The following is a 13674-nucleotide window of genomic DNA, read 5'->3' on the forward strand; positions in this document are numbered from 1 at the left end:
GTGCTGTTTTTGATTATTTTTACATTTTGCCCTGTAATTGTGATGTTTGGATTGTATTTTACCCTTCAGCAACAAGCCAGCTTACATGCCAAAGGCTCGCCTGAATTAAGACAGCTTTGCCTGCTGGCAGAAAGGCAACAAAGAGGAAACCAACCTAGTCTGCTTTGGCAGGAAGTTCTAGAGCCTAGGAGCACTTTCATAACCAGGACTTTGTATTGTGCCCACGCATACAGAAAGGTAGCCAGTGAAGCTGTTGTAACAAGGGAGTCATGTGCTCCCTGTAACTGGCCTGCACATAAAGCCCGTACATTTAGCGAACACAAACAGGATTACATGCCAGAATGCATTGAATTAAAGGACCCAGCTAATTCCTGAGTTATGGCCTCTATGTTTTTCTTGTTTCTTATCATTAGCCAGGGAGAGGGTTTGAAAATGAAACGCCTTCTCATCAGTCTCACTCTGACAGGCCAGTGAGGCCACTTTTATCAATTGCCTGCTGTGCTTGTGTGCAATAGATCAGAGTGCGAGAACCGGACATTTCCATTGCAAGAGCTGTGACTCCTGCTGAAGCTGCGTCTACTCCAGTTGCGAAAAATGAAATGCTAAAAATTACAGTGGGAATGCTGATTCCAAAGGTGTGCTGGAAAACCAATTGAATCACACTCCACTCTTCTTCAGCTTTCAAAGGGGGGTCTCATCACCCCTTGGAAAGGAGCATGGTAAACAGTAAGGATGCACTTTTGTTAGTGTGACACCCTGAAAAGGGTGATACACTGCTTCCCTTTCCATTCTCCTGAGTTAAAATGAGAACAATGACCTAATCCTTCTCTCTAGGGATCAAGCGCACAAAATGAGGACCATCTGTGGTCCGATCAAAGGGCTGCATTCATGAAAGATTTCTCATGTTTTCTATTCATTGTAAGGGGATTTACAGAGAAGGAGGAATCAGGAGTTCAGTTAACACATGCATATGCTTAACCCTCCAACTGAGTTAAATATAAACTGGGAAAAAATCTGGTGTAATCAGCTTTCCCCAAAAAACAGTTTTGATTGGATTTCCTCAAAGGACCCTCAGAACCGCATCTGGAGTGAGGTTTCTGAAAATTCTGTTAGGATTGCTAGCTCCCACCCTGGGCTATCTTTCCCAGAAAGTACTGCTACCTAAACTACTTTAGTTTTCTAGTGGATACATGCCCCGAAGACTGATATTACACCATTACAGTGAATAACGAATGACTAGTAAAATGGACAGATCTAATCGGGGTGGGTGGGGGGTGGTATCTTTGAGTGTGTGTGCATGCATGCACTGATCCGACAGCCAGGCAATGGGAACCTAGGAACATTTCTGATAGACAGTTAGCTAGGGGGGAGAATTGTGTTCAATCTACATTTTTAAATGAACTGACCTTCTTTGCACTTCTAACAGGTGGATTAGAACACAGTTATCTTTCAGACGGCATGGCAGCTTTCTGCCAAGAGGTTTCAGTTCTTTGCTCAAAATTGTGCAAAAGATGTGTATGTTGGGGGGAAATGCATACAAAAATGTGTATTTTAGGGGAAATTTCATTCAAAATGCACATTTTAGGGGAAATAAAAATGAATTTTCATGCAGTTTAAAACAATTGACAGACATGCTGGAAAACAGCTGGAGGGGCAGAAACCACCAACCTCCAGGGACACCTGGGACAACAGAGTTATTGTTGGGGGATGGTATCCCGTCCACTAGCAGTTTTTCAGCAGTGAGGCTCCTCTCAGCTTGTATCCATTCACTTGTAGGGGAGGAGCTGCATTGCCAAAAATAGGTTGGGGTGGGGAAGGAGGTCCACCCCCCAGACAAGGACCCCATTGCCCCCAAGGGTTCTTGGTAGAAGTGGGGATGGGATTCCTCCCCAGCCATTTTTCACCAGTGTAGCCCCCCCCCCCGTCATGTAAGTCAATAGATCAATAACTAGGGATGAATGGACGCCCCAGAGTGTGGGTCCTCTGGGACCTCGCCAAGCCACTGACACAGCTCATGCACCCCTGGACCCATGCTCAAGCTCCCCCCGCGTTCACTGAGCCACCCGCACTCACCCTGGACTCATCCATGAGTGCTGCAAGCACCGTTTTGTGAAAGAAAATGATGGTTGCAAATATGCGCACATCTAGTTTTATGCAAAATGGTGCCATGTATGGCCAATATGTGCAAGATTACAGGCGTATATACAGGCATAAATAGGCCATATACGCCCATTATCTTGCACATATTGGCCATACACGGTGCCATTTTGCATAAGGCTAGATGTGCGCATATTTGTGATTGACATTTTCTTTCACAAATTGGTGTTTGCAGCACTCGTAGGTGGGTGCAGGGTGAATGCAGATGGCTCAGTGAGGGGGGGGAGGTTGAATGGGGGTAGGGGCTCAGCAGGCATGGCTCAGGGGTGCAGGTGGGGGAGAGTCCAATGGACCAAATTGGGTGCCTGCACCATCCCTAGAAATAACTCCACTCACTTGCAGAGAGGGAAAAAAAGTGGAGGGAGGCAGCAAAACCATGGAGAGTGCCACATTGGGGATACCAGACCAAGGCATCCATATAATTTCAGGAACAAAAAGGAGTGGCCTTGCATCTTCTTCTACCCATATCAGCCTGCCTTAACTTTAAGATCAGCAACAGAGGGGCGTCCCTCTTGGTTCCCATCCTACCACTGTTGTGGTCACCAGGAGCAACTCCTTCTCTCTCTGTCAGGCCCTGGCAAAGGGAGGTGAAGTTGATCAGCAGCTGTGTCAGGATGGGAACCAAGAGCTCCCATCCTGCCACTGCCACTGAGGGCAACTGCATCCCTCTCTGCCAGGCACTGGCAGAGGGAGGCGGGGTTGCTCGGTGACCCCACAGAGGAGGCAGCTGGATGAGAAGTGAGAGGAAAATGCCATGGCACTTCCCTCTCGGCTCCCATCCTGCTGCTGAGAGCCACTGGAGGCACGGTTGCTCAGTCGGCGGCGGCCCCTCCTTGCAAGGAGAGCATGTAAGGTTAAGAGCCCAGGTGGAGGGGGCCTTTTCAGGAAAGGCCGATTGCATGTAGGGGATGGCACAGATACCCAACTGGATCCGAGAGTCTGTTGGGCTGCCCCCCGCCCATGCCCCCAGACTGAGACTCTGGCCTCACCCACCCTGCTCACACCCTCCTGAAAGTTCCCCACACTCACCCAGACCTGTCTGTGAGCGCTCACCATTTTGCCAAGCTTATTTTTTACGGAAACAAAGAGGTCCTTAAAACGTGCCTATTTAGATATGTGCAAATCTGGGCTGGGAAAGCTTGATCTATGCATCACTAGAGGCATAAATGGCGGATGCTCATGGACGGGATCCAGGGTGAGTGTGGGTGGCTCGGCGGATCATGGGGGCTTGAGCACGGGTCTGGGAGGGCTTGAGTGGGGGCAGTGCTTCAGCTGGCGCCTGCTGATATCAGATGGGAGAGGTTTCCTCCATTCCTAATTGTACATAAAGTCGGCCTTTACAAAACACGCCGAGCTGCCAGCGGGGCAAGGAGCGGGGCCACGGTGCTTGCCTGACTCTGCATGGGCCAAGTTGGGCAAGCACAGGGGGCTGTGGACTGGCCTCCAGGGGGCTGAACTGGTGGGAACCTGCTGAGCTCAAGCCCCCAAATGGATACTCATGACATCCCTGTGCTTAAACTCTTGCTCTACTTGCCCTGTTCTCCCTACAGCAGGGATGTTGAACTGCTTGCAGCCAAGGGCCAAATTCAGTTTCAGAGACAGCTGCAAATTCAATTTCAATTTCCAAGTTCAATGTCCAAATTCCATTTCCAACTGCCAAATTCCATTTCCAAATTCAAATTCCATTTCCAAGTTCAATGTCCAAATTCCATTTCCAACTGCCAAATTCCATTTCCAAATTCAAATTCCATTTCCAAATTCAAATTCAATTTCCAAATTCAAATTCAATTTCAATGTCCAAATTCAATGTCCAAATTCAATTTCCAACTGCCAAATTCAATTTCCAAATTCAAATTCAATTTCCAAGTTCAATGTCCAAATTCAGTTTCCAAATTCAATTTCAGAGACAGCTGCAAATTCCAATGCAAAGTTCTTGGGTAAATTTTGTAAGACATTTCCTACATACTTATGGGATTAGCACAGAAGTTTTACCTGCCTACTCTTCCAAGAGAGTTAAACAATTGTTCAAAGAAAAACCCATCTATATTCTCAGTGGTGGGACTTATATACCATCACCCAAATGTTGTACTCAATTTGGTATCCATTATATACAACGAGATTGGGCAATACTTCACAATGCTTACTGTGGTTCCTTTAAGAAAATAATCCACAGCTTTAAGATTCCAGTGCATGCCCTCTGCTTATCTGGAGGAGAGGTTTGACAATACCTCACCTCATGACTCTGCATCTGTGAGTCTGGTAAAGTTGAGGATATTGAACACTATTTACTTCACTGTCATTTGTATGAGTCCCCAAGATATAAATTTCTCCACCGTATCCTTTGTTTCCTGTCAAATAGACCTACCTTGGATCAGATTTGTATATTGCTTACAGGCAATGATGTATATGTTACCACCCAGGTTGCAAAATTTCCCCTGGCTGCCAGAAAATTAAGAGCCAAGCATCATACTGTACCCTCTTATAAATCTAGGGGGAAGAACTTTGTGGGTTCCTTTGGACAGGAAGTGAGATGTAAATGTGTCATTTTAACCATTGTTGGTGTACTGTTTTTAAGTTGTTTTTTATTGTATTTTATCCTGTATGTTTTTTTTAAATTGCGATGGCCTATGGCTTTGAACAATAGTTCATTCGTTCAGTTTCGGAGAACCTCTCAGGGGCTGTGTTCGAGTGGTGAGTGGGGCTGAAGGATGGCCAAAAGCAAAGGGGGCTGAGGCTGAAATGTCAGCCTAGTTTAGCTTCAAGCTGTTACTGCCAGCAACTAAGGCTTAGGAGAAATGTTTCAACCTTTTAGAATGGGGAGAAAACTGAACAAATTTGGGAAACCACCAAATGTTTGGTGGTTGAAGGAAGGGGGTGGGGCCAGGGGTGGGGCCAGGGGGAGGGGTGCAGACATCTGGAGAACCTTGGAGGGCTGGATTGGGAGCCCAGCAGGGCCAGATTTGGGCCATGTAATGATACATGTTTGTATTTGGTTGTGTTGTATGGGGGGCTCATCTGAGTGTTACACTGATTGGTCTAAAAGGACTCACCTGATACTGTAAGAGGGGGGAATGTAAGTTTGTATTGTGACTAGGGATGCTAGAGAAGTTTGAGATGGACTAAAATGTGCTTGGATTTCTAAGACTCCAACCTGAGGAATCTGCTTCAGAGCGTCCCCCTCAGGCCACGCGGAGTCTGTGGACTTTCAGATTTTTCCCTCCCTTTCCTGAAATTTATGCATATTTATTTGTTGGAAAATATGCAGATTTCTGCTGAGGAAAAATTGAATGGAATGGGGGACAATACGGTAAATGTTACGTACTAAGATAAATTATGTAAATTCTTATGAAAGCTCTTACATAATTATTTCTGTATTTTTCCGCATGATGAAAAAAATAATTGCATCTGTCTGTGAGCAGACCATGGAACAAAAGGTGCCTGGCAATCCACGAAACACAGACGGAGTGGATTTTATACAGTCCATACATCCCTAATTGTGACTCACTCAGTAAAACCTTGTATTTGGAGTGTTCTTTTTATGCCTAAGAACACCAAACATTACAGGCCTGAGGTTCTACACACCTAGCCCACATGGAACAGGACACTAACATGCGACCTGGCTGCTATTCCTCTTAACTAAGTTTTCTGGGGAATTGACTCGTGGCATCCATGTATGTTGGAAAAGGGAACAGGCAAATAAATGTGATGATTTCCCTTCTCTAACCATCTTATCACAGTAAATGCCTCAAACTGCATGTCATTTGCATGAGAATGAAGCTTTTGACAGGGAGCCAAAACAGTCTTCTCTGTATAGTGAAACTCTCATTCTGATTCATGTCATTTCTAATGTGGCTATGAAGGATTTATTGAAATAGCTTGACAGTTTGGCATATTTCACTGACATTAATACAGTTGGAGTAATTCAAAAGCTGTACAGTATTGTCTACCAGTGCTTTTATCCAATCAGAATAACTTTATTGAACCAAGTCCATCAAAGTTAGGAGGGAGAGAATGGCGGGGGGAGGGGGCAGGAACCAACAACATTTGCTCAGTTTTCACGGCTTCCAGAAAAAATAATAAAAAGAAAAGATGTGGTGTTAATTGACAGCAAACCAAAAACAACTAGGATCAAATCATAAAAGCTCAGAAAAAAACCAATACAGCTTGAGCATTCATTCTAAAGTTTGCCACTTTTAAGATGCAGGGAGCACATAGCATACTCTTAAATGGAAGGGTGCTCGGCATGCAAGGTTTTTGTGCTCCTGTTTGATCATGGAAATGATGGAACTCCCAGGAAACGCCAAATGAGGGCATGCTGAGTATGCACAGATTGCAAAAGACACAAAGGGGGCTTAACTGACCTCGGGATAAATGTCAGCTTTAATGGCTGACAGTTTCAAAACTGGTTGCCCACAGTTAGTCTGCTGTACTTACCTCGGAGCATATCAATAAATCACTGGATTGCCACTTGCCTGTAAATATAACCAAAATGGATTAATAGGAACTTTAGGAGTAGATGCCATGAAGGAATGGTTCACTCAACACAACGAAGAGAGACCTGAGATCACAGTGATAGGATGGAAGCTGCTGTGGACTTGAAATGATCAAGGCAGGGGAAGGGGTTCTTTGGGCAAAGCACCTACTTCAAATCCACAAAGCATAGTGGACAATGACTGTCACATTGCCTACCCCTTGGAGAAGCTATTGTACTGAACACCGGTGTTGTGGATTCCTTTATTTTCTGGACATATGTCCTTTCATAATTCAAGGACGTTTATCGGAGTTTTATATCTGAAAATTCTACCGTGCTGTAAAGGGTAAGCCTTGTGGAAAGTTCTTGTTGGTTCATAATATCACTCTTTGTCTTTGCAAGGTCATGTCATTTGACTTAAGGTAGCAAATACATATGTCTCTCTGTGTGTGTGAGTGTGTGTACACACACACACACACAGAAATCCAGATCACTGCATTTCTAATTTCAGTTGTACTAAAAGACTGTCAGTAGCACCTTAAAGCCTGAAGCATATGTGGTGAGCCACTATCAAAATGTTTGTCAATTTCATTGTAATTGACCAGATGCATTAGCCACCTCACCTGTACTGTATGGAGGGCTCTAGTTTTATGAGAGGCTATTAGAGTTACACTGAATATCCCCCTGTTTACATTTTCAGGTAGAAGCTAACAATTTGGATAGAACTGCTTTTTCTTTTTTTAGAATTCACTCAGCAAATGATTCTTTAGCTTCTTACATCTCTCCTCTCTGCTTATTTATTTACAACATCTGTACAGTGCTCCAAGTCTAAATCGATTGCTTATGTGCCACCGCATTTATTGGCATTAAACAGATGGGTTGGAACCCACAATGTGATCACATGTGGACCTAAAACGGGGCCTACCAGCGACAGCACCATTTATTTTCCTTAGGATTTTTTTTAAAGGGGCAGGAAATCGATGGATGGAAGAGAGGAAGGAAACAGAAAACACAAAGGAGAAGAGGAAAAAAGAAGGGTGTATAGAACCAACATTAGCCTTAAAGGTGACACTCAGATCTGAAAAAGCTGCCTGGCCAAACATATATCTTCAATATCTATATAAGTCTCCACTGGACTTCTGTTTAGCAGATTTTATTTTCTTCTTCTAAAGTAGGTTAACTTTAGAAACCTACTCCTAATGTTTGTTTACATATCCTGACTAACTGAGAATCTGGCAGCACAATCCTATGTATGTATTCTGAGAATTAATTACCATTGAATTCAGTGGGACTTGCTCCCAACTAATTTAGCATAGGGAGGGTTGCATCCTAAAGTGGCCAGCCTAAAATATATTTACAGTGCAATCCTATACATGCCTACTCAGAAGTAAGCCTCATTGAGGTCAATGGGAGGTACTCACAGGTAAATATGTAGAGGCTTGCAGTCTTAGTAAGAGCTTACTTCCAAGTAAACATAATTAGGATCCAGCATTGTTCAGTCGTTCAGTCGTGTCCGACTCTTCGTGACCCCATGGACCATAGCACGCCAGGCCTTCCTGTCCTGCGCACTCTCCCGGAGTGCTCAGGTTCATATTCATTGCATCGGTGATGCTATCTACCCATCTCATCCTCTGCCGTCCCCTTCTCCTTTTGCCTTCAGTCTTTCCCAGCATCAGGGTCTTTTCCAGAGAGTTTTCTCTTCGCATTAGGTGGCCAAAATATTTGAGCTTCAGCTTCAGTATCTGTCCTTCCAATGAGCACTCAGGGTTGATTTCCTTTAGGATTGACTGATTTGACCTCCTTGCAGTCCAGGGGACTCGTAAGAGTCTTCTCCAGCACCACAGTTCGAAAGCATCAATTCTTCGGCGCTCAGCCTTCCTTATAGTCCAGCTCTCACAGCCATACATTACTACTGGGAAAACCATAGCTTTGATTAGATGGACCTTTGTTGGCAAGGTGATGTCTCTGCTTCTTACTATGCTGTCTAGGTTTGCCATAGCTTTCCTCCCAAGGAGCAAGCGTCTTTTAATTTCATGGCTACAGTCACTGTCTGCAGTGATCTTGGAGCAAGGATCCAGCATTAAGGAATTCTATATAGAAAATCTGGTTTCTGGGATAAACTATTGAACAACAAAATGCATAACACCTAGGGATGGACGAAAGTCCCTTACCTGTTCTCGAAGCTTGCTTCGCGGTGGGGGGGAGGCGCTTTGGTTCTCCCCCCGAAGTTCAGGTGAGGGGGGGGAGGCACCCCGCCTCGCCCGGCCGAAATTCAGGCCGGGGGGGGAGGCGCCCCATCCCTTGTCGGCGAAATTCAGGCCGGATAGGAGCGCCCCGTCTACCCGGCCACGAAAAAAAAAGTAAAAAAAACCCCACAAACACGCACACACCCGTGATAGGCTACGTAACGATTTACGTAGCCTATCATGGCTAGATTTCCAAAGTCAGCTGTGATAGGCTATGTAAATCGTCACATAGCCTATCATGGGTGACTTTGAAAAAAACAAAAACAAAAGTGCGTACGCAAATGGCGGCTTCCATGGGGACCGCCATTTGCGTTCCTTATTTTGACACGTCTAGTCTACGTAAAGATTTACGTAGACTACGGTGAAAATAAGGGCAACGCAAATAGTGTTTCCTTATTTTCGCCGTAGTCTACGTAAATGTTTACGTAGACTAGATGTGCCAAAATAAGGAACGCAAATGGCGGCGGCCCATGGGCCGACGCCATTTGCATACGCGCTTTTTTCTTTTTTTTTCAAAGTCACCCGTGATAGGCTATGTGACGATTTACGTAGCCTATCATGGCTGACTTTGGAAATCTAGCCATGATAGGCTACGTAAATCATTACGTAGCCTATCACGGGTGTGTGTGTGTTTTTTTTACTTTACTTTTTTTGTTTGCAATGGTGGCGGTGGTGGCAGCCGGTCGGGAGACCGGCCGCCGCCCCCGCCCCCGCCGAACTGCCGCTGGGACCCGCCGCCGAGAGGGACATTCGGCCACGGTAAGTCCCATCCTGGGGGGGGGTGGGGGGCCAGTGGAGAATTTCCCCACCAATTTCGGGGGCCCGAATGCGTTGGCATTCGGCCTCCTGTAGATTCGTGGAGAAATTCTCCGCCAGCCCTAATAACACCACATGGCAATTCTCCTTCCTTTCATACTTTTGTCTACAGAACTACCAAGTCAGATATAAAATCTTCAGTATGTTTATGATCAGGTTTACATCTCTAAATATTGCCTCAGGATGGCTTTAGTCTGGGAACTCTCAGGTTTAGCTATTGACTTGTCTCAGGAACTGCCCTCAGGTTCTTTCAAGCAAAAGATCACTGCATCCGCCTTTCAGCTTTCCTAACTTCTTTCTTCAGGGATCACCCTGGGGGTCTTTAAATGAAATGTTCAGGCCATCATCCCCAAACAGCTTGTCTTAGGCTTGGTTGACTCATTTAGACAATGAGATCTCTTTTCCCAACAAGAAGGCTTCATGCTACCTCATTATTCTGTTCTCTGCATTCCTTGCTGGCTCTTACTCACCCATTTGGAGGCAGATGACAACCTATCAAGGGGCTTCATCCTTCCACCACTTGGAATGGGCAGCTATATATGTGAAATATTTCTCACTGATGTTTTAGAACACAGCCATACTCCATCCCTCAAGCCACTATCTATTCAGCAGTAATTGCACTCTAAAACCTTAGAAAGCACTCCTACTTTGTTTTTTTAACTTTAAGTTTTGAGTTCATTTCTTTCCATATATCATTTCCTTCGCCTTGTGTCATTTGTCTTTAATTAGACTGTAGGCCCATGGGCAGGGCCTTGCTATTAGTATGTACAGTGCTGGGTACATGCTAGGTGCTAAAAATGTAATAAACGCTGATGATTGTACTTGTACCTTTTTATGTTACAAAATTTAGTTAACATTTGGTTTCAGTCTACTCTTTCTCTAATTTACAAGGATAAAAAGAGGAGAGGAGGCACGTGTTCAGGAAAAAAAACAATGGAGAAAAGAAAATGGAGAAATCTCAGGTGCCTATAGAAAAAGGTTTATTGTTGTTCTTTTACACTGGCCTGACATGTTTTGGATATATTAAAATTCTTTCTTCAGGGGCTACAATAAAAATATATATGTACGTAGATCATCTTGGTTATTTCATGTTACTCCAGAACATATAAAACATCTCAAACACTCCTAAAATAAATAATTACTATAAAATTATATAAATTTCACAACTAATTTTAACCTATACACAATGAATACTTCTCATATTCATATAAAAATCAAGGAACCATTACTTTTACACTGATTAAAACCACCAAGGCAAAAAATGAGAATGACAAAGTACAAAGATTTGTTATTGTCTGTATATATAAAACACTTCAAATGAGAACATTAGGATTACTTTAAGCACAATAATTACTGTATTAAAAATAAAACATCATCAATACTAGTTTATTATATTAAGAAACCTTCCTCACATAGAAACAGACCAATGGCTTGGCTATCTTACATTGCACACTTGAAAACGCCCAGCACCTTTTATATAAACATATTAGCAGCAAATTATGTAGATTGTGTTGAACTACCTTTATAACAGGGTGGGCTTCATGAAGTAAATTTGTAGTAATAAAAGTGTACCATTTGTCAATAGCTCTCAAATATGGCACCCCTAAAGCATTCTCTTAAAAGAGAAGATTTACCAAGGAAAAAACCTAAACTCTAATTCCCTTATATTATGCCACCATTTAGTAAGATAATTAGACAAATTAAAGTCCTCACATCATCTTATAGTACAGGTTTTTATTTTTTAAAAAAAAAATTAACAGGCATTTGTTCACCTGTAAAAATCTGTTGTTCTTTAAAATTGCCTTAGATGGTTAAGAAACTTTATTTGAATGACCAGGAAGACAAACAGAGAAGGGAAGAGAGATTAGGAATGTCCATACTATAAAATTGTTTGATATACAAATTAACTACACTTTGCTCCCTTACTTTCTGAGCCAAATATAAACAAATCCTAGAAATAGAATCACCAAAAAATATTGCAATCTTGTATGAGCCATAGTTTTCCCAGGAAGTTATTGGCTTCACGCACAAACTCACCTTATCTTATAGCCAATGTACTAAGAATTACTAAGGACCAAGACAGACATTACTTGTAGGGAGCAATCCTGTGGCCTTTAGACAGAGTCAGGGGCAGGGGGCATAGGATAGGTTGGATTTCTGGATCCAAAGTTGGAGACAAGAATCTGAGCCCCCCTCCCCCTCACAGCTGGTGCAGAGAGAATCACACTGGCTGACTCTCTGAGATCCCAAAGGTGACCTTGGAGAGAAAGGAAAGGGGGTGTGCTAGTGGGCAGGAAGGAGAGTGGACTGGGGAAGCCTGCTTACATTGTATCCCCAGGCCTCCCCAGCTTCATTCCCTCCCACTCCGCAGAGCCCCAGCAAGACAGGTGACAAATCCCATTGAGCTGAAATGCAGAGTGAGAGGAGCACAGAGGAACAGTTCACCCCCACCGCTCATCCCACTCTGCATTGGATGGCTGTAATCCTTTGGGTTTGGAAGCTTATGGCCATCCCAATAGGATTGTTTCCTTAAATGTGTTTAGTAGCGATGTCTTTGCTCCCATTTTTACTCTAGAGTAGGTGAAGGAGCCTAATCCAATCTTAAAAGCCACCCAACCCCCCATCCTAGGGTCCCAATCTGGAATGGGGCCCATGCACCTACTCTAGAATAAAATGAAAAACAAAACAAAAACAGAGCTGCTAGTAATGCATGTTTTGGCCCTAAGACTGCAGTTCTATGCATACTTTCCCAGGAGTAAGCCCCATTGAGAATAATGGGATTTACATTTGAGTAATCATATCAATCCGAAAGAGAGGCCATTCTCATTTGCCCACCCGTGAGAGCAGTTAGGTGGGTGATGACACATGACAGGGCCTTCTCTGAAGTGGCCCCACAGCTTTGGAACAAGTTGCCATCAGAGGTCCACCATGCTCAGTAAAATTGCAGGCTTTTTGTTGTTCAGTCGTTAAGTCATGTCCGACTCTTTGTGACCCCATGGACCATAGCACGCCAGGCCTTCCTGTCCTCTGCTCTCTCCCGGAGCATGCTCAAGTTCATATTCATTGCACCAGTGATGCTATCTAGCCATCTCATCCTCTGCCGTCCCCTTCTCCTTTTGCCTTCAGTCTTTCCCAGCATCAGGGTCTTTTCCAGTGAGTTTTCTCTTTGCATTAGGTGCCCAAAATATTTGAGCTTCAGTTTCAGTATCTGTCCTTCCAATGAGCAGTCAGGGTTGATTTCCTTTAGGATGGACTGATTTGACCTCCTTGCAGTCCAGGGGACTCATAAGAGTCTTCTCCAGCACCACAGTTCGAAAGCATCAATTCTTCAGCGCTCAGCCTTCCTTATAGTCCAGCTCTCACAGCCATACATTACTACTGGGAAAACCATAGCTTTGATTTATACGGACCTTTGTTGGCAAGGTGATGTCTCTGCTTCTTACTATGCTGTCTAGGTTTGCCATAGCTTTCCTCCCAAGGAGCAAGAGTCTTTTAATTTCATGGCTACAGTCACCATCTGCGGTGATCTTAGAGCCCAAGAAAATAAAATCTGTCACTGCTTCCATTTCTTCCCCTTATATATGCCAGGAAGTGATGGGGCCAGATGCCATGATCTTAGTTTTTTTAATGTTGAATTTCAAACCAACTTTTGCATTCTCCTCTTTCACCCTCAACAAGAGGCTCTTCAGATCCAATTCGCTTTCTGCCATTAGGGTGGTATCGTCTGCATATCTGAGGTTGCTGATAATTCTCCCGGCAATCTTAATTCTGACCTGTGATTCATCCAACCTGGCGTTTCTCATGATGTACTCTGCACATAAGTTAAATAAGCAGGGTGACAATATGCAGCCTTGTCGTACTCCTTTCCCAATTTTGAACCAATCGGTTTTTCCATGTCCGGTTCTTACTGTTGCTTCTTGACCCTCGTACAGGTTTCTCAGGAGACAGGTAAGGTGGTCTGGTACTCCCATCTATTTCAGAATT

Source organism: Heloderma suspectum, chromosome 3 (genome assembly GCF_057233095.1).
Source record: "Heloderma suspectum isolate Gila_16-S chromosome 3, 16-S_ref, whole genome shotgun sequence".
NCBI lineage: Eukaryota > Metazoa > Chordata > Lepidosauria > Squamata > Helodermatidae > Heloderma > Heloderma suspectum.